This window comes from Columba livia, chromosome 2 (genome assembly GCF_036013475.1).
Source record: "Columba livia isolate bColLiv1 breed racing homer chromosome 2, bColLiv1.pat.W.v2, whole genome shotgun sequence".
Classification (NCBI taxonomy): Eukaryota; Metazoa; Chordata; class Aves; order Columbiformes; family Columbidae; genus Columba; species Columba livia.
This window is the reverse complement of record NC_088603.1, coordinates 130,845,089-130,866,337: the sequence shown is the minus strand read 5'-3', so window position 1 is coordinate 130,866,337 and position 21,249 is coordinate 130,845,089. Positions and strand designations below refer to the sequence as shown.

At 36.7% G+C, this 21,249-nt stretch overlaps 1 long non-coding RNA gene across 1 annotated transcript; it reads right to left on the bottom strand.

The window, feature by feature from the left end:
- Nucleotides 1-1,890: 1,890 nt before the first annotated feature.
- On the bottom strand, nt 1,891-20,402 carry LOC110363789 (uncharacterized). Its single transcript, XR_010470631.1, has 4 exons — nt 20,226-20,402; nt 19,368-19,431; nt 12,552-12,626; nt 1,891-4,653 (listed from the first exon to the last, which is right to left on the bottom strand). It is a non-coding gene; the product is annotated as an uncharacterized LOC110363789 (long non-coding RNA).
- Nucleotides 20,403-21,249: the final 847 nt, after the last annotated feature.

Below are 21,249 nucleotides of genomic sequence, written 5' to 3'. Positions count from 1 at the left end.
TGTTTCAGTAAGGTTCAGCCAAACCAAATTTTTACTATTTCTTAAGGCTTGTTTTTACTCTTCCTTGTTTTAAAATAATCTGAAACAATTCAAGATGGTAATAAAAGATGAATATGCCAAGCATTCACATCTGTCAAAATTGTATCACCCACACCCACAAAGTTAAGGATTTTTCCATGCTGCAGTATTGTTGATGAGGCAGCATGAAAAGATTAGGCTATACTTTTTAATGAGAAAAAATTGAGATAGAAAAATTATCAGTAATGTTATTTTTTGCATTCCCACTCCATCATCATGCACAACAGAATCTCTTAGAGACAGTTTTATTTTTACACCCACCACTAATCAGAACAGCAAAAATTCCTCAAAACCAAAAGGTGTTGTCAATCAAGCCCAGTATAAAGACAACTGCTTACTTCTTGCATAGTCCAAAAGTTCCCAAAGTAAATTAGTATCCAGAAATAAGCATATAAATATCTAGAAATCAGCACAGAATGAAATATTTTCAAAAGGTAGCAGCAGAAGAAAGGAACAGGAACAGGAACAGGAACAGGAACAGGAAAAGGGAAAATATACAGACGCGTAAATTAAAACTACATTTATTTATTCTGTCTGCTGCTTGCTCACCAGAATTCCATATATATAAATGAACTGTATATGAATAGGAATATATATGAATATACATTGTAAAGTAGAGTGGAAGAAATTCCTGACGGAAGCAGTGTAGAAACCAAAATTCAGCTAGTAATAAATACTAATACTAAATACTGGTTTCTCAGACTTCACAGTCCTCTTTATGTAAGATTTCATCAAAGGTACTCTTCGTCTTTCTGTCTTTCAGACAGACTTTGAACAGTTTGTATAAACTCACAAAAAATCCTAAGAGTATAAGGCCTAAATTATTTTCTATAACTGTGAAGTGTAAACACAAAAAAATAAAAAAATATTTTATGAAACTCTTTATATAGTTCCTATCAAAAAACATGAAGTGACTTACATTCTGACATGGATCTTCTTTACTAAATAAGAACCTGTTTAGAAAGGATAGACCATATGGATCAGCTATGAATTTAAAGCTGTGGTATATTATACTGTACTAACTAGTATGTTATACTAAGAGATACTGAGAAAAAGAAGCAATAGTATTGAGTATAAATATGTGCTTTGTAGGGAAAGCGATGACAAAAAATTCCTGTGCTCATGAGATTTGGAATTTGATACAGGAAATGTACAATGGAGAGCTCACCTACCTTCAGGATGGAATAAGGAAGAGTCAAATCCGGACTACAAATCAAGAATAACCTCATTGTAGATGTAATTTCTTTGTTAAGTCCCAAAAGAAAAACATTAACCATAACCTTAATTACATTTTGTTAATTTGTCTTTTCAGTCGTGTAAAGTCTTGGCAGATTTCCTATTTTGTTTTGCACCATGAAGTCAGGAAGGCACCAGATTAGATATATTAACATACTAACAGTACAGATGGCAAAGAATTTAAGCTCAGCTGTTACAGTTGGAAAGGAGAGGAGAGGAGAGGAGAGGAGAGGAGAGGAGAGGAGAGGAGAGGAGAGGAGAGGAGAGGAGAGGAGAGGAGAGGAGAGGAGAGGAGAGGAGAGGAGAGGAGAGGAGAGGAGAGGAGAGGAGAGGAGAGGAGAGGAGAGGAGAGGAGAGGAGAGGAGAGGAGAGGAGAGGAGAGGAGAGGAGAGGAGAGGAGAGGAGAGGAGAGGAGAGGAGAGGAGAGGAGAGGAGAGGAGAGGAGAGGAGAGGAGAGGAGAGGAGAGGAGAGGAGAGGAGAGGAGAGGAGAGGAGAGGAGAGGAGAGGAGGAGAGGAGAAACGGAAGGGGAAAGGGAAAGGGAAGGGGAAAGGGAAAGGGAAGGGGAAAGGGAAAGGGAAGGGGAAAGGGAAGGGGTCAAGGAAATGAGTGGACAAGACCTCATAATCGTTTTGAGTGACACACCTCCTTACAATATGGTAAGTGAATTTTTTACTGCTTTTCTTCCATGAGGAATTATTTGAAGGACAGAGAAGGCAGGAATAGAGGATTTTCAGTTACAACAATAATTAAATTAAACCTAATCAAACCATTTTATTATTTTCTGCTGAAGGCCAATATATTTAGCATCTTCTTCCATGCATAATAAATTACATTAGCTCTAGTCATTTTCAGAATATTGATTTGTTAAAGATGTTCATATATATTCAATGACATTCTTTGTATTATCCAGGTAAATATAATCAGTTGGGTTTGGTTTTTTTTGTTTGTTTGTTTCTGAAAGGAAGTAAAGCATTAAGTTCATTTGGTTTATTTAAGAGGTAAAAATTATAAATCTATCCAGTGAGATGCCTTTTTCACAAGAGACTTTGTTAAAGTCACTCCTGCTATAATAGTCACATTGTCCCTTGCTGCAATTGTAACATCAGAGGCTCAACACCAGACTTCAAATTTTCATCTCATTTCTTGGCAAATCAGAATCCCCTCACAAATATATATATATATATATGTAAATAATCCATATTGCAGGCATTTCAATTATGTCATGATCTACTGGAAGACTATGTTCAGTTGCACAGATTGCAGTATTTAAATATCTTGCATGAAACATATCAGTACTAGTCACAAAAATAAATATTGTTGGAATAACTTATTTATTCAAGTAATTTTTTTTGAACACAAATGTTTCTACTGACTACAAGCAAAATCAAATAGAAATACTTCAATGTTCCTCCATGAAGAAAGTGTTGCATTTGTTTAATCAGATTCATACATCAGTCAACAATTACCAAGTAATAAAAAGAAGTTTGGAATCTCAAGTTTCACTCAGCGTATTACAATTTTCTTTTAATTTTACACCAAGAAAGTACACAAACAACTGAAAATCCACCTCAGATTCTTCTGCTTCCCTCTGCTGTGTCCAAGTGTTGACAATCTCATCTACTCTTTCTGAGATTAACCAATACACTCATGAATTAGGAGCACTTCCCTCTGAGAAAAGTTTACTATCAGTTTACTGTGTAATTTAGGCATGCTACATGTTCAAAAATGACTCCAAAATGACTTAAGAGCTATTGAAAAATCTTGTTTCTGGCTCTCCTTCATGAGTTTTCTATCATGTCTGTTATCACTCTCAACTTTTTCAGTACTTTTAAAAGTTAAACTAGTTAATGTCAAGATTTTCAGAGACCACTAAGATTTTCGTGTATGTGATCTATGGTAATGTTTTCTGGAGTAGTAGTCATGTCTATGGAAGAGTATGAAAAAAGGGAATAACAAATGAGATTCTAAAATTTTGGAAGAGTAAACTATTAATGACTTACAGTAAAACTGAGATGCAATTCTCCTGAAGAGGCAGGTCTATTTTTGTACAGTTGTATAAATACATATGACAAAAATACATTATATTTAATGTTTTGAGATATTTACACCTACGTGCTGAGCCTACATTGAGTATATATCTATTTTTGAATTTAGAATCTATAGACCTAGTATAGTATTACTTGACAACTTCTAAAACCAACCTGCACACACCTACCTCTCTAGAAATAGAGGCCTTAGTTGGAATGTAAAAATGTTAGCTGAATCAGTATGTAGCAACATGATCGTAATAGAGATTTCTCATCAAATTCTCGTTTATGTTATATTAACATCTGAAAAAGCTATTTAAACATTAAAATTAATACATCATAAAACAATAGAAATCTTTCATACGAAATAGTTTTATTTGAATCACAACTACTCACAATAGCTACGAATATCCCTATTCAAATTGCTACCACGAATACTGTATAAAATGAGAATAAACTAAAAGTAAAATTAGAATACTCCTTTATAAATTACTATATGTCAAGCTAACAAATGGTAGACTTGTCATATTGAACAACTAAATGTCTAAATGATCATTCAGCACTCATAGTGTAGGGAAAAAACACTAGCTTTGTTGGCTATAAAGCAGTTGCTCGATTTTTCATACTGTCATTCTGCTCTATTAGCAAAGCCTAACACAATTAGGTATGAATATGCAGTAATAACATGCAAATTGTTCCTTCTCAATTGCCCCAAGGCAGCAGTCTCAGCCTTTCAAAGCTTGATTTCTTCTACATCATTACAGGCTTGGCATAATTCATCAGAATAAAAAAATGTCTCAGCCTTATTGCATGTGGCCAGCTAGTAAAATCATCAGTAGTTGTTAACCATTCTCCCTCAATAGGTTTGTTAGCAACGCTGTCCCCAGCTCCCTGCCACTCCTGCGCTTGTACATGTTTCCCTTGGGTAATGTTAGACACTACATTTGAGCCTGCCAGAACAATTAACCCTACTGTTAATTAGAATGAAATGTCAGGCGCACAGATGGTACAAGCTGGCACCCTGCCATCCCGCCAACTGCTGCTGAAAGCAGCTACCCCACTGCTGACAGCTGTTCAGCTATGTCCCAAACCAGCAGATGTCAAAACTTTCCAGCTGAGGAAAGCTAAGAAAAGCAATGATGGGGGTTTCTAGTCCCAGCAGTAATGATGACTGTTTTACTGTTATTGTATCTATTACCTGTTGTCATACTGTACCCATCAAGCGGAGTCATCAAGCAGCAAGATGCAAATTAAAAACGATACCAAAAGTCAATAAATGTAAAGCTGCTTCCCGAGCTAATTCTGTGCAACTGTAAAAAAAAAAAAAGAAGAAAGAGAAAAGCATATCTATATACATTCTCTGGAATCTATATTTTAAAAATTCTGAGTTTATTTTAAACAAATTTATAAGATGATACATGATGATGTATTATAACATGTTACTCTGAATATTTGTACACTGGAAGCGTAAAAGTCTTTCTTGAAAATAATTGTAAAATGTGAACCCAGGTCTTCAAGTAGCATGAGCAATTTTCACACTTTATTCTTCCTAAATCTATCAATTTGATTGAACTTTTCTACCGTTATGGGATGTCAAGCAACCAAGATAAAGTCCTGGAAGTCAGAATGCATCCGAATTCTTTGTGTTCAGGCACCCAACAATTTGAATGCCCAGTTTAACCCCAAATACGTGAATGAAAGATTCCAGCATATTTTCTGGTGTTAATCAGGATTCTAATTTTGGTAACAATGCTTTGGTTACTTAAATCCCTTCTTGATTTTAGAAAATATGCTTTGCCTTTCCACTGTTTTTAAATTCAAAAAAATATATTGGGAGGGCAGGTACTTTGCTGTATTGTGAAATTGTGATAAATTCTCTCCTATGTTCTTCATAGCTGCATAAAGATGGAATGACTACTTTCTTCAGGATCCCTTTAAAAGATTCTATCATGTAACTTCAGGCAATCAAAATCCAAATCAAATACTATTTCATAAATATTAAAAAAGGAATGTGGTTTGTTCTTATATACTTTCTTATTCAAAATAACTTTGTAGCAATACAATGAGAATATGTTCTTATACAAAAAGGATGATCATGGGGGGCTGAATACAAAAGAAAATATCACATACTATTACAAATGCAATTGGAATTTTTTGGGCTTACAATTTGTTAATAAGACTATATTAATATCTGTAATAAAATCTAGTTAATTTATGTCATTTTTTTCTGTGAATAAATATTTCATATATTCCTATATACATTCATTGTCAAACATATTGTTCTTGGCTCTATTTCATCTATCCATAATACAGCTATATAGTAACATTTGTGAAATTTATATCTAGTATATGCCTTTAGTGTTTAATAAACATTTTTGATTTAGCTTTGTTTGGATTAATATATACTCCCAGTTTACACGGTGTTAGTTAGAAAGTAATTGTTTGTATATTTTAATGTTAGCTTGGTTTGTGATTAAATTATATTTTTTTTTCTACACATAGGTAGTTAATATACTAACTTTAGGAAGGAATTATCTTAAGAAAAAATATTACTAATACTTACATCATCAGACTGCTAATGATTCATTGCAGTTCCGGAGTCAGAAGTTTCATATAAACTTCATTTTCACTCAAAGAAAACTTTTTTACTAGAAATATTCAGTGGAAAGGCATACTATAGTATTTAGTTGGAAAAAAATCATATTATCAGTTTTCATTTTGTTAATTCCATCAAAATCACTACTCACTGCTTTTAATGGCTGGTATAAACATATACATGAAAAATCTTCAGAGGATCTGAAGTACTTCATGTTGTAGTAGGCAGTCTTTGACGTGAATACTTACACCAGAATGTTGCCAGATATGCGAGCTCCAGCTTTATAACAGTTAATAACTGTCAGGGATAAACTACCTCAAAGCAATTCACAATCCACAACAGATTCAGTTGTGTTCAATGACCATAGTGAGATTTAAATCTGCGGATAGGTAACATCCTAAAGTACCTCAGTCTTGCCAAAGGATGTAACTGGATACAGGACTCTTGATTTGCTTCCCTTTTTCAGGTCAAAGAGCTTCACTAAGTTATTACCTGTGCCTGATACAGTGAGGAGAGGTGTTTGTTGGAAGCCTCAAGTATTATTTTGGGGGGTATATTATACCTTTTGAGAATGTAGGAAGAGAGCTTAGAATATGTGTTCTTGTTCCTGCTTTGCCTAGATATGAGAATTTAGTGGGAGACGTTGTAGATGTGGTGTATGTGGTGCTTGCAAGTTGCTGCCACTCTCTCCACAAAGGCCCATATGTTATTTGTTGAGCTCCAATTAATCTGGATGTGCAGGTGGCACTATACAGTCCTATATATCTTCATGCATTACTTCCAATGCAGACAACAGATCTGTTAGACACAAGAGTAGCCAGGTATACTGCAAAAACTCCAGAACAAAGTTTGGCAGCTTCCGAATACAGATTTTGCTAGTAAAGTGGCAGTGACGCTCACACGACCTTGGTTTTGGCACCGTCTCAGTTACTGGGTTACTTGCAAGCCTGGGCTTGCTGCAAGGCTGCCATCCCACCACAACCCTGCAGCAGTGCAGAACCAGTCTGAAAGTCTGAGAGGTCCTGGGGTGTGCTGTCTGGGCAAGTGGTGCTCAGTACCACACATCACGTGCAGCCTGCAGCAACAGCCACAATACCTACTGATACGTACATAATGGTCAACTGCTACAAATGATGTAAGATCACAGGTTTCATATAGAGCTGTGAACACTGTCTATGGCCCCCTATGCCTTTAAGGATGACTTTAAGGATGTAATCAGCACACAGAGAGGCAGTAGCAGATTTGCAGCACAGCATTGGAGATCTCTATAACCAGAAGACTTACAGTGGATCCATCTCAGATGGATAGCTGACTCATTAGGAGGAGTTGTCTGGTTTTGCCGTGCTCCACAGAAACAAGCACCTCAGTCTTTTTGAGTTCATACCAAAGTATGTGTAACACATTTCAGCAGAAGATTTTGAATGGAGGAATGGCAACCAACTACAGTTAGTCCAGACATGCAGGACTTTAATAGTCCCCTCACCAGGTAATAGTTTCCCTTCCCCTAATTCTCCCCCTACAAAGACAGTCTCCTGACTCATGACTCTGAAACTCAGAGGAAGCTGAGGCAAAGGACCGTGAACTGGAAGTCTACAGGAGCAGTAGCTCCTTAAAGGCATAAATTCTTCAAACTGTACTCATCTGGATAGGATTCTCCCATAGTGTCTCTCTGCCATAATTTGCTAAGGAGCAGAAGCACCAGTACCAGCAGAAAGAGCAGAAAGCCATTGTTGATCTAGGTAGTCCCTATAGATGTGCATGGGATATAGCTCCCTTTTAACATGTGCTTACATTATCATGTATGGAGCAGGCAAGAGGTAGGAGTAGGTACACCTACTGTGCTACAGCAGTGTGGCTGAGCACCATTGTGGTTTGTTCTTTGTGACATGCACTGTGGACAGCCCACTCCAGAGTGTGCTGGCATCAACACTGTCAGCACAGGGCAATCTGCACCGTGTTCCCTGGCCAAAGCATGAGTTTGTCATGGAGATAAAAAGTGTCTCTTTTTCTTCACTCGGGGTCTTCATTTCTTCAGCACTAGCAAACAATATTTTATATGCTACAAGTAAGTTGCCTGTTCTGTCAGAACTTAATTGAATTACCCATACAGGCGCTAACTAGCTCCAAACTCCAGGCTGCATTAGGACTACCAAAAAAATCTGAGGAATTTCAGAAAGTCTTTACAGAGGTGGCATAACAGTAGACTAGATTAAACTTACTCTTCTTACAAACTAAGCATTATAGAATTGAAGGAATGTTTCAAAGTACTTCTAGGACTTTCTTGGATATCAAATTAATCATTGAGGAGCAGAATTCAGACAACATAACATACAAACAGTCAAGATTTCTTACTGTTTCATATATACAAGAACGACACAGATACATGATGCCGATTGAAGTGTCAGCTTACTTTTTAATAAGAATATGCTCCTAAATACAATGCTTTCTATAACCCATAGCCAGGAAACACTACAATCCCTTGTCACTTTATGAAGTAAACTGGGAAAAGATCTAGTCACTGGATGAAAGGCCCTTCCTAAAATTCAGGATCTATAAGGCCCATGGTCATGGTTCACCTGGCACAAGAACTTAGATCTGGTTAACAGTTATTTGGCAGCATAGAAACTCTCTTGCCAAGATGCTCCACAGTCAAGATTTTCTCTTGAGACAAAGCATAAGAAACATTTGTACCTTGTGGCTTTGATTTTCCTAACTCTTTGAAACTGGAAAATCTGACTGGACAACATGGCTCTTCACTCTCCAAAGTCTCCAACGAACAACCAGCCTTGCAGCTGTTCCTTCAGGCATGTGGCTTTCCTTCATCCTTATTGCTGTCTCCCAGTATGTCCTGACAGTAGCTAGTTCAGTCACTGCTGATTTGTACAGCTTAAAGAGTCAAATTAATTATTTCCCAGATGAATCAGGACCAACAAGCTCTCCTGCTTTTCCCCTTTAATCAATCACTTCCCAACTAGCTCCCCCAACCAAGGAGGGAGCAGCACTGACTCATTTTGATACAGCTCTTACACCTTTTTGCCATGCTTTTTACCTTTACCATGCAAATCCCTCATTCCTCCAACAAGGAAGGTATTGTGCAAGGGCAAAATATATCATGCATATAACAAAAAATAATGCTGAAAATATTATAACCAGATAAACATCCTCAGAGAAGGTTCAAGATTCAGGTCCCTGAAATATTATTACACACATGAGGAGAACTACTACTAAGAGAAAGAAGCAATTAAAGTAACACTGATGCCAAAAAAAAAAAATAAAATCAAAGAAAATAACATGAAAGACAGTAACCTCTTTTCTACAGAAATACTTTAAGGAAAATCCAAAGTTCAAAATTAGACATTAAACTTTGCAGTAGCAAGAGTAATGACTCAGTAGCATACATACATCTTGGCTAACAGCCAGTCAAGTAAAACTGAAGTCAAGGGTTACATTTCTGTTGCCTTTTGTTGGGCCAAGATTCAACTAACCTGTATATGTGATTTTTTTTATTCTCTGGTTCTCTCATACTAGAAAAAAGACATGGTGGAGCACTTACCATACTTAACAGAGAAATATGCCATTTTAAACAAGTTGCTTTCTCAACTTTGGTAAATGAAGGACAAAAAATTGATTTGAAAACCCTAGCAGAAGTGTCTTCTCCCACCTTTGTTGCTTAGAAAGGTACTTGAACTTGTGACACCTCACAAACTGTCAGATGTTTCAAACCCACATGGCTCCTCAGGGCATTCAGTACATTTATAAGAATCAAGGACATTGGTTATACGCTTTGGATCAGAGGGCTGGTAATATGCATACTGAATGCATCTCAGACAAAAAGGATCTCATTTATGTTCCCGGGGTATACTGCTTCAGGCACAAAACAAAGTATTTTCTCTGGGATTCAAGCTGCCTACACTCCCCTAAGTACAGTGTGTCGTTGCAATGTATGTTCGCTGTATCTGAGACAGTGTATGTAGTTCTTACCATAAAGACATTTCCAATCAATAGTCTCCTATATTTAGAGTAATACATAAAATTTTAAAGCTTCTGTTCAGATCTCATCCAAAGACTAAAATCTTAAATACTGTTGGCAATTATGATCAGTTAATTACTGATTTTACTAAATCTGACAATAAGTAATTATCTAGTGAAAAACACTCGAAGAATTGCTCCCATACTTTAAGTGTCTGAAATCATAGAATCACAGAATCATAGAATCATTTTGATTGGAAAAGACCCTCAGGATCATCAAGTCCAACCATAACCTAACCTAACTCTTAACACTAAACCACATCACTAAGAAACTTGTCTTTTAAACATCTTTAAAACACCTCCAGCGATGGCGACTCCACCGCTTCCCTGGGTGGCCTGTTCCACTACTTCACAACCCTTTCTGTGAAGAAATTTTTTCTAATATCCAATCTCAGCCTTCTCTGGCACAACTTGATGTCATTTCCTCTCATCCTACCACTTGCTACTTGGGAGAAGAGACCAACACTCTCCATACTACAACCTTCTTTCAGATAGTTGTAGAAAGTGATAAGGTCTCCCCTCAGCCTCCTTTTCTCCAGGCTAAACAGCTCCAGTTCCCTCAACCACTCCTCATAACACTTGTGCTTCAGTCCCTCACCAGCCTCCTTGCCCTTCTCCGCACTCTCTCTCCAGCACCTCAATGTCTTTCCTATGGTTAGGGACCCAAAACTGAACAGAGTATTAGAGGTGCAGACTCACCAATGCCAAGTACAGTGGGATGATCACTTCCCTAGTCCTGCTGGCCACACTATTCTTGATGCATGTCAGGATGCCTTTTTGGCCACCTGGGCACACGGCTGGCTCATATTAATCCAGCTGCCAATCAACACCCCCAGATTCTTTTCCTCCAGGTAGCTTTCCAGCCACTCTTCCCCAAGCCTGTAACATTGCAATGGGGTTGTTGTGATCCAAGTGCAGGACCCAACACTTGGCCTTGTTGAACCTCATACAATTGGCCTGGGCCCATCAATCCAGCTGATCCAGATCCCCCTGTAGAGCCTTCTTACCCTCAAGCAGATCAACTCTGCCAGCCAACTTGGTGCCTTCTGCAAACTTACTGAGGGTGCACTCAATCCCCTCATCCAGATCATCGATAAAGATATTGAGCAGAACTGGCCCCAGCACTGAGCCCTATGATCTGCTTGTGACCAGCTACCAACTGGATTTGATGCCTTTCACCATAACTCTTTGAGCCTGGCCATCCAGCCAGTTCTTTACCCAGTAGCGTATGCCCATCTAAGCCATGAGCTGCCAGCTTCTCCAGGAGAATGCTGTGGGCAACAGTGTCAAAGGCTTCACTCAAGTCTAAGTACACAACATCCATACCCTTTCCCTCATCAACCAAGCAAATCACCTTTTCATAGAAGGAGATCAGGTTGGTCAAGTAGGACCTGCCTTTCATAAACCCATTCCGGCTGGGCTTGATTGTCCTGTGCCCCATGATGGCACTCAGGATGATCTGTTCCATGACCTGCCCTAGCACCAAGGTTAGACTGACAGGTCTGTAATTCTCCAGATCCTCCTTCCAGCTCTTCTTGTAGAAGGGTGTCACATCTGTCAACATCCAGTCAACTGGGACTTCCCTAGTTAGCCAGGATTGATGATAAATAATTGAAAGTGGCCTGTTGAGGATCTTCACAACCTTCCTCAGTACCCCTGGATGGATCCTGTTTGGCCCCATAGACTTGTGTGTGTCTAAGTGGTGTAGCAGGTCCCTAACCATTTCTCCTTGCATTATTTGGTCTTCATTTGCTCCCCAAATAAACCACTAAGTGCAACCGTTAAAAAAGTAAACCATCTTTACAGATTTTATTCTCACTGTATAGTACATGAGTTTGTATCCTGCACATGGGTTCTTATGTCTATAAGCTCAAGAAAAAAAATGAAATTTCAATGGTTACTATCAATTTAAGCCTACATTAATGCTGTGGATTTTCTTGAAGTACTTGTTTAAATTAGAGTTGACACCTTTTTCAAATCATGCCTTCGTGAAATCCTTATTAATAAGTCACCACTATTTTAAAATATTCATCATCAAAATTAGGTCAGATGATTAAGAGATTATTCCTACAAAGCCTGAAATTTAGAGTGTCTGAACACCCACATTTTCAGTAAATCAAATGGAAGAGGTACTTCCTCAAAAGCCACATGATCTCACAGATTAACTTCTGAGCTCTGCTTCCTTTTATTTACTTATTTACATTAACAAATTTTTGTACTTAGCATTAATGCTATTTAGATAGAAACTAGGTGTGCAGCATTTATTCTACTTTACTGACAACTTTGTGATGTTAAATATCCTCAAGGTGTGAGAAACAATTTACCAAATTCTTCTCTGCTATTCTGTGAGCTCTTCAACACCACGCTGTGGATGTTTGTGTGCTGGGAGAGGTGGGAGGAAAGGACAGGGACCCCACTAATTCTGAATATCTGTGTCTCACCAAAATCAAACCAAAACTAAAACAAATAAAAAAGAAAGCAGGCAGCCTTTGAGCTTTTTTAGTGACAAAATAAACGTGTAGTTACTTCAACATCACTAGTGGAAGACTAGCAAAATAAAGCTCTGTTCTGTCCAAGGCTTACCATTAATAGATGCTTTATACTCCATTTTCAAAATATCACATGCTCCACAAAGAATCTTTAAGGCATCTAGACAACCTTTTAAAAATAGGGAAATAAAAAAAAATGTATTAATTTATATTTAAGACTTTAACATACAAAAATTTTTCTCTGAGTAGTATTTTTGTTGAAAATAAGACACACTTGTCCTCATCACCTCACATTTACTCTAATCTCTTCTTGGACCCAAAAAGATTTCTACTAATCTTTTTCTGCTTATGCTGACGAGATAAAGACCTCTGCAATGACATTCCCATTTCCTTCCCAGTTGCCAGTTCTTTCTTCTCCAAAAAGTCCTCAGAGAAATTCCTCTCTCCCTCAGGGTATATATACACAATTCCTCATAAACATAAAAGTGAATGGATAGTATGGTTGAATAACACATTGTAGTAATAGCGCATCGCTAAATTTGAAAGTGAGACCTATTTGATATATTCACAGATTACTATAGAAATAAATACAAAATGTGCTAACATACATAAACATATATGCACACAGGGAGCAATAAATTGCATGTACATCCAGACATGTATATAGAATATTGTATTTATAAATATAGATTAATGCAGTTTACAATATTTAAACTGAATGATTTCTGAAGAATGATCTAATCAGCCCAGAAGGTTTAAAGGTGCCACATAACTACACATGTAAGTATGCCCTTACTGCTGACCTTACAATGCACTTAGTATCTTGTACTTCACTAATGCTGTTTCTACCACTACAAGCAATTTATTCTACCTCACGTTCATCAAGTGCTCATAAATCAGCATTAGCCACTTTTTACTGAGTTGCTGATTTTTAGCCAGCAGACAGCAGCAGCATGTGGATTCAAAGTCTAATATTGGCACACATATTGATTTTAATTAGTCTAATTAGTTCATTACACTAAAAATCAAACAGACCATTTATTACATTCCCAACTAATGACATATGATCAAGGATTTAATATGATAATGAGCAAGATCAATTATCACTCATAAAGGAAGTCATTAACAAGTGTAAACACTGCCAAACTGAATACTATTACAAATTATGAAGTCATAGCTAGGTCATTTGCATAAGCATACTAATTTTATTTCATTATATTCCTTTCATTCAATACTCCGAATACCTTTCATAAAGCTCCTTTTTTCATGAGACTTGATTCATAGCTGTAAACTCAGTCTGTACTGTCCGTAATGAAACTGTTCACTACATAGTCCTTAAAGTCTATGCTATTAAATCAAGGTTCAAGCAAACCAGACAATGTCTATGGACTCTCACAGACAATATCATGGAACATTACAAGAAGGAAATGAGGTTCCCAATTGTACCAAAATGGATCCAGGAGTATTTCTCTAATGCAGAAAATTCAAGAACTACTTTCTTTGTGGTCAGGGATAATTCATATACAAAATTGAGCTAGTGATAGAAGTCAGCCCTGTCATGGCTGTTTAGCAGTATAAAGAGAAGGCAGCAACATCTAATAGAGTATATTCACTTTACTGTCGAAACTGCAGATTTCAAAATTTAAAACTAAAATTTACAACTTGAGCTCTAAGGAGTTAAATATTTTACCATCCCTAAAGTCTCAATACTTAATTCTATTTTAATTTTTCCATGGCCCTTGTTACCATCATTATCTATTCTGTATCTGACAATAGCATGCAAGATGCCAATCAAAATCATAGCAATTATACTTTCTGTTATAGCAGAATCATATCTATGTGGTGCACAACAATCAAGCATATAAAGTATAAGCCCTCGATCTGCCAAAATTACTCTCCTCATGTTCTAGTTTACAATGGTTACTTTGGAATACTTTTCACATGCACATCTCTATATCAGAATACATTCAATGAATACATTATAAGAAACCTTCATATCACATGTATGTATCACATGTAGTTCAGTATTTATGAAACACAGAAGGATTTTTTTTTTTCTTTTTTTTATAAGAAACTAGAAGTTGTCTCTATTTTCATTAAGGTCTCTAAAGATTTCTAAGTGTACAAGCAGTAACTAACACATAAAGCGCAGTTAGCAGATGTTTAAATTTGATGGATACAGGAAAAATTAATTTGCTACTACTCAGATTAGAACTTCACTCAAGAAGTAAAAGCTTTTCAGTATAAAACTATTTTATTTCATAAAAATATCTTGCTGATTCTGAAGTCTGCTTGTTTTAGAAGCAGCACATACTAATATAATACATTTAACAGCATCCAATCTATAATAGTGATTAATGACTTCTGCACATAGTGTGTTCACCAATAACTGAAAGTTATATTTTCAGATACTTTGATTAAGTTTCTTAAAGGTCTTCAATCTTTGATGACATCATCAAAATTATTCAGCACTTCACAGAAATAAAGTCAATAGCATTAAACTTCATTTTTCCCTAAAATATACTAATAACACAAAAAACAGGTGTATGTTCCTTCTACTAAATTTCAAAGCAAATAAAAACCCCGTAATAATTGTTACATTAGTGCATTCCTGTACCTAATAATTTAGGACATATGCAAAACACAAAGAAGTCAAACAAGCCATATAGCTTTGGGGCCATAAAGATCAGAATAGCTCTTCAATACACTGGGAGGCCAAATCTGCATCTCCCACTATCCAGCTCGATTCAGTTTGAGACTGGTGGGAGACAACTGAGTGATAGGTGAGTCATTAAGTGTTTAATGACTCCAGGTTTTATATGCTTATATGCATTAGCACTTAAAATTTTGCATAATTATGTGCTTAATTAGATATATTCTGGATTCTACTATTTAAGTAACTATTTCATTGATCTTGTTCAACACATAGTTCTTTAATGTAATTTTTGTTCTCCTGCACAGTAGGCCTGCTGGAGCCATGATTCATAACTCTTTAACAAAAAATACAACCAACCAACCACACAAAATTAGCTGTCACCACCCACCACAGGATGGGCAGATCTGTGCCATTGACACCATGGTAAGTGTACAGTCTGGTTCTCTCTGATTTATATCATTATGGATGTCAAATTGACTAAACAATAAAGCAAAGGAGGGAATTAAACAACAACGACAAAAAAGGCAAAACAGTGCAGAAAATAGAAATCAATTCTAACAGATTAAATGTAAAAACAAAAACAACAAAACCCACATATAAAGAGCCAGTAAGTACCCCAGATATCTTAACAATCTTCAGGAATCCTAAGGAATCAATTCTAATGTTTCCAAATGATCAGGAGTAAAACTCTGTCAGGGAGCTTGTAAGACCGACTGACAACCCTGCCAAAACAGCAGCACTCAGAGTGATGGCACAGAAGCTAAATGAGGCTTATGCACTGACATTCATGTAGAAGCTGAGGAGTTGACTGGATTGGAACCCTTTGGAGGCAGACAGGGCTGCAACAGAGGGTCTGTCTGAAACTGAACTGCAAAAGAGTTTGTAGTGCAAACAGAATGGACTCTAACCAGTCACCAGGACCAGGCAGTACAACTCAGGAATGAACAATTTGAATTACTAACGACAGTATGTACCTTTTTGTTTTTCCTTGTTACAGGAATGCAAGATAACAAAAGCAATTACTATCCTCATAAAAGCTACCAGAGAAATTACAGCAACCACGGACCTCTAAGCCAGATCCCATATAGGACATAATAGCAGAGACTATAATCAAGATCAGAACTACTGGCGTTCTGGATACACACGAATTACATGAGTCTTCTTTTTCTCCTTCTCAAGGGCCTCTTAGAATCCCTTTTGGAGCAGAACATTGAATTAAACAGACTCCATCTATTGACATGATAGTTCTTACTTATAGCACTCATTTGTCCAAATCCATATATTCTGGTCCTACTGCTTTCCACTGTAAAACAATATCTAATCTTACAAAGCACAAATAAAGGGTAAACAAGGTACAGAACATCTTCCAGACAGTCAGAGATAAACTTGATGTCTATCTTTAAAAAAGCCAATTCAGAAGGTATGTGTCATAGACCTATAAAGTCACGAGTAGTATGAAGAAAGAGAGCAAAGAATTTTTCATATATTCTCATAACAAAATAATTAAAAATATTAAAAGGAAATAATAAAATTATTCAAAACAAGGAAACACTATTCTACCATAATGATAGAAGTGTGGTAATTACCAATGCATACAGGTTTACAGCTTTAAAAAGTAACTCAATAAGTAAAAGAGAGAATAAAAGCTGAAAGGCTACGAAACACAGTAAAATTACTTGCAATTAAGATGAACATTGCTAACATCTTGGTGAATATTACCCAAAAAGGAATCACAATATGCTTGCCTTATTACATTATTTCTAGCCCCTCAGTTCTGGCCACTCTTCAAGAGTTTTGGTGTGATCCAGTGAGGCAATTCAAAAGTCCGCACACTAAAGTCTACGAAGTCTACACAGACAAGGCATTTGGCCTTTCAACACAGGCCCCAGAGTTTTAAACGCTGTTTCAAATACACAGGCAAGCATGCCCTTTAAAATATAAGGCTGTCAGGATGCTACTTTCATTAAGATTTCAGGATTTTTCCCAAAGCAGTCATCTAACTGGATTCCCAAGTTGAAAATGTATAAAATGGTTTTAATTTTCACTTCCTATACAAATGTTAGAAATTTTAATACTAAGAATTCTACTAATATTACTGGTCTAAGAGACTTAACAGAGCATGGATAAATTGGGAAAAATATGAGCAGTTTAGGTAAGTCCTCTGACCAAAAACTATTTTCTTTTGGTAAACTATGCCAAACCAGTATTCTACATAAAATAATATTACTATGAAATGATGGTTCACATCTAAATGAGAGAAGCATTGATAACAGCATAGTTTTGCTAACACAGAACAACAAGGGTACCTCACGGAACAGGAGTCTAAAACACACTTTCAGCATATTTTGTCTCATAATTTAGGTTGGGACATTTGCAGATCATGTGGCTCATCCCTATGTTTAAAATAGGGCTAACTTCACAGGTAAGCTTTCTGTATTTGTCAGACATGCCATTTAGAAAGCAAAAATCTTACTTTCAAACTGTAACATGACAAATCCTTTTGTAAACAATGGAAGAAAGAGTTCTGAGGGTTGTGTTTTGTTTGTTTGTTTGGGGTTTTTTTTGTTTGTTTTGTCTTGTTTGTTTTTAAGAGATTATGACTAGGTCTTATCGCTGGAATGAGATGACTGAACTGGAGGCAAAAAAGTCTAAACTAGAAAAGGATACTGAATAGTACCCAAAGCCTTTTAGCATTTGGCAAAGAAATTGGGGCAGGGAATATAGATGTATATAGACGGTTTTAAGATTTACCATTGATCTATAGCACTCTTCTGCCTTTTATTGATGCTGATGACACTCCACTGCAAAGCTGCCATGTTCCTTCCTTTAACTGTTATATGGTCCCCGGACAGTTAAGACTGTAAACCAGAACTGCCCAGGAGGTTGGAGTGCAAGGGTCAATGCACTTAAGTTAGTACATTCAATGTTGGTCTTTGGCATGAGGGTAATTGGCATACAAGCCACGTATTCCAAGATAAAAGCATCAAACTCTGCACTTTGGCAGAATGTTCTTTAGAGGACATACTTAGATGTAGCATCCAAATATTACTTCAGAGTACATACAGTATGGATATTAAAATTGATACAGTAACTTGATGACCACTGGCAGCAAAGAGTTTCATCAAGTCCTTAATAAACTCTTAACAAATCCTTCCCGTTACCTTGTTTTACTATCATTTTTATTTCAGGAAATAACTGTATAGGAAATAACTTACTCATGAATTGCATTTCCAGTAAGAGACTGAAATTACAAATAATGTTTAGTGACGGATATTACAAAGCATTTCTAATGTTAACATTCTTCCTTTAAAGTTATATTTAAAGAAATGCACAATTTTTATGCATGTTGTCCTGACACTGTCTGTCTTAAAAACAGCTTGTCTTCAAAGAGTTGGCAAAATAGGTGGCTAAGGTCAGTCAGATCACTCGCTGTTTCAGCGTATTGCTTAGAAGTGCCAAATTCTTGGGAGATTTTACTCCAGTGATTACAAAGGAAACAAAGTAAGCATTGCAACTTTGAAAGGAATACCTCTTAGATTATCTGATAGTTGCTTTCAACAAAGAAGAGTAGGTCTATGACTTATAATGGATGCCAAAGGCAATGTTTTTTGATTCCACTGACCTTTCAACACCATGGACAGGACATATAAATCTAATGATTAAATCACGGACTGCTAGACTAGACACTAGAAGACTGCTTTTTAAAGGAAATAAAATGAAAGAGAGAGAGCAAATTAGTAATATAGTATGGAATTTCACACAATAGTTATAATTTTAATGACCGGTCCTGTGAAGCTTAAATATTTGTAACAGCAAATTAAGATTGTTTTTAACTCTCTTAAGTCCAACTGCTTTCAAAGGAACTGAAATAATGACAAAATCACAAGTTATAGACTAAGTGGTAAAAGAAATGTTTCTGTTCTAATATATTTCCCATACATTTCACTAAGTGCAAGATTGATTACATCTATATACTTCATCATAGTTGTATTCTGCAGGTCAATCAGCAGTATCATTACTCTGTAACACTTTTTTTGTTCAATGCATAACTCAAAACACATATGAAACAACACTTTTTGTGTTAACATTTTTAAAATTGCACATTTTAAAATAAAATAAAAATATGGAGCAAGTTTCTCATAATGGATTCGATTTTCCCAGTCAGTTGTTACCCTTCTTGTACTACTTCACCCAACAGATCTTCAATTCTGTTCTGACTACCAGCACAACTTCAATAGGAAGAGTGAGGCCAACCTTTAAGAGCTGGTCCTGGCACAGTGGACAAAGTGTAGGTCACTTGGGGAAAGGATTGTGAATCCTGTTAAAAAGAGTAAGTAATTTAATTTAAGTTTCCCATGTTTTAAGTACAGCAATATACAAAGAATCATCTTTATTTATTTCCTAGTTCATTTCTGTGGTTATGTTCACTGGTATGCATTGAGCAACTCAAACACAACTGATTTTACAGCAGCAGAGCAGTACCAAACAACTAAATCCTAAATACCCCCACAATATAGCCAGTAACAAGTTGTTATAGCTCCTTTTTAAGCTCTTCACTCTTATTTTAACATTTCTCCACATCATTTTAAAACTTCTAATGTCAGAGGTATTTTCTTCCTTCTCAGTACATCCCCACCACCCTGGCTGTCAAGAGCTGTAAAGCAGTAAAAAACAAAGGTGCTAAGAAGACTGAGAAACACTACAGGCAGAAAAGAAAACCTAGAGAAAATAAAACCACAGACTTCCATGGTTGGATCTAAGATCAGAGTTCTTGAAGGTGGTTTTTTTTTTGGTCAATGCATCTAGCCTTGAAAACTGCAGGGACACAGGAGAGGTAATCACAGAAGCCACTCTCATGGGCTCAGAGTCTGTAGCAAGAATCGACAATGTTAGAAGGTTTATGGAGACAGTACCTGTTTTTTAAAATGTCAGTGGTTTCAACAATAATAAATCAAAAGACTGCTACTCTCTTCTACCATGACAACACTGATGTAATGTGTTGAAAGTCACTGAAGAAAAAAAAATTATATATATATATATATATATATATGTATATATATATATATATTTGGGTTTAACAAATAAGAGATAAGAAGTATGAATAAGAAATACCTCAAAAAGAAATCTTTTTGAACCATAACAGTGTACCATGGCATAAACTGCTTTTATGTCAGCCGTCTTCTCTGAGCAGCTCCACTAGTCAGCCAACACTTCATCTAATCCAGGCTGAGCTACAGATTATAATTCTTGCAGTCAGACGATTTGATGAACCAGCTGCTTTGTCTATGCCATCTGAAAGCAAGGAAAAAAGACTGTGATGGATATGAAATTCTAATATCTACTGAATACCTTCTCTAGTAGTACCAACCCTCCAATGCAATATAAGACTATACTATGGATGTATATTGAAAAAATCCTAATCATAGAATCATAGAACGGTTTGGGTTGGAAGGGACCTTAAAGATCATCTAGTTCCAACCCCCCTGTCATGGGCAGAGACACCTTCCACTAGACCAGCTTTCTCAAATCCCTGTCCAACTTGGCCCTGAACACTCCCAGGGACGGGGCACCAGCAGCTTTTCTGGGCAACCTGTTCCAGTGCTTCACCACCCTCACAGTAAAGAATTTCTTCATAATATCAAACCTAAATCTACTTTCTTTCAGTTTAAAACTGTTACACCCTGCCCTATCATTACACTCCCTCATAAAAACTCCCTTCCCATCTTCATTACTGGAAGGCTGCTATAAGGTCTCCCCAGAGCCTTCTCTAGTCTAAAGAATCCCAACTCTCTCAGCCTGTCCTCATTGGAGAGGTGCTCCAGCGCTCTGATCATCTTTGTGTCCTCCTCTGAACTCACTTGAGCAGGTCCCTGTCTTTCTTGTGCTGGGAATCCCAGAGCTGAACATAGTACTCCAGATGGAGTCTCACAACCTAACTCTGGCCCTTTGGGATATCTATATGTGAGCATCACAGTAATGGTACACAAATAATTTCTTCTTATTAAGAAGTTTCCTTAACATATGTATATACAAGAATAAAACCTATAGCAATCTCAACTATTATCTAGTTTCTTCTTCACCCACAATTCAGATGGTAAAATGCTGAGCTCATACCAAAAAAATGACAGGCTGTTGA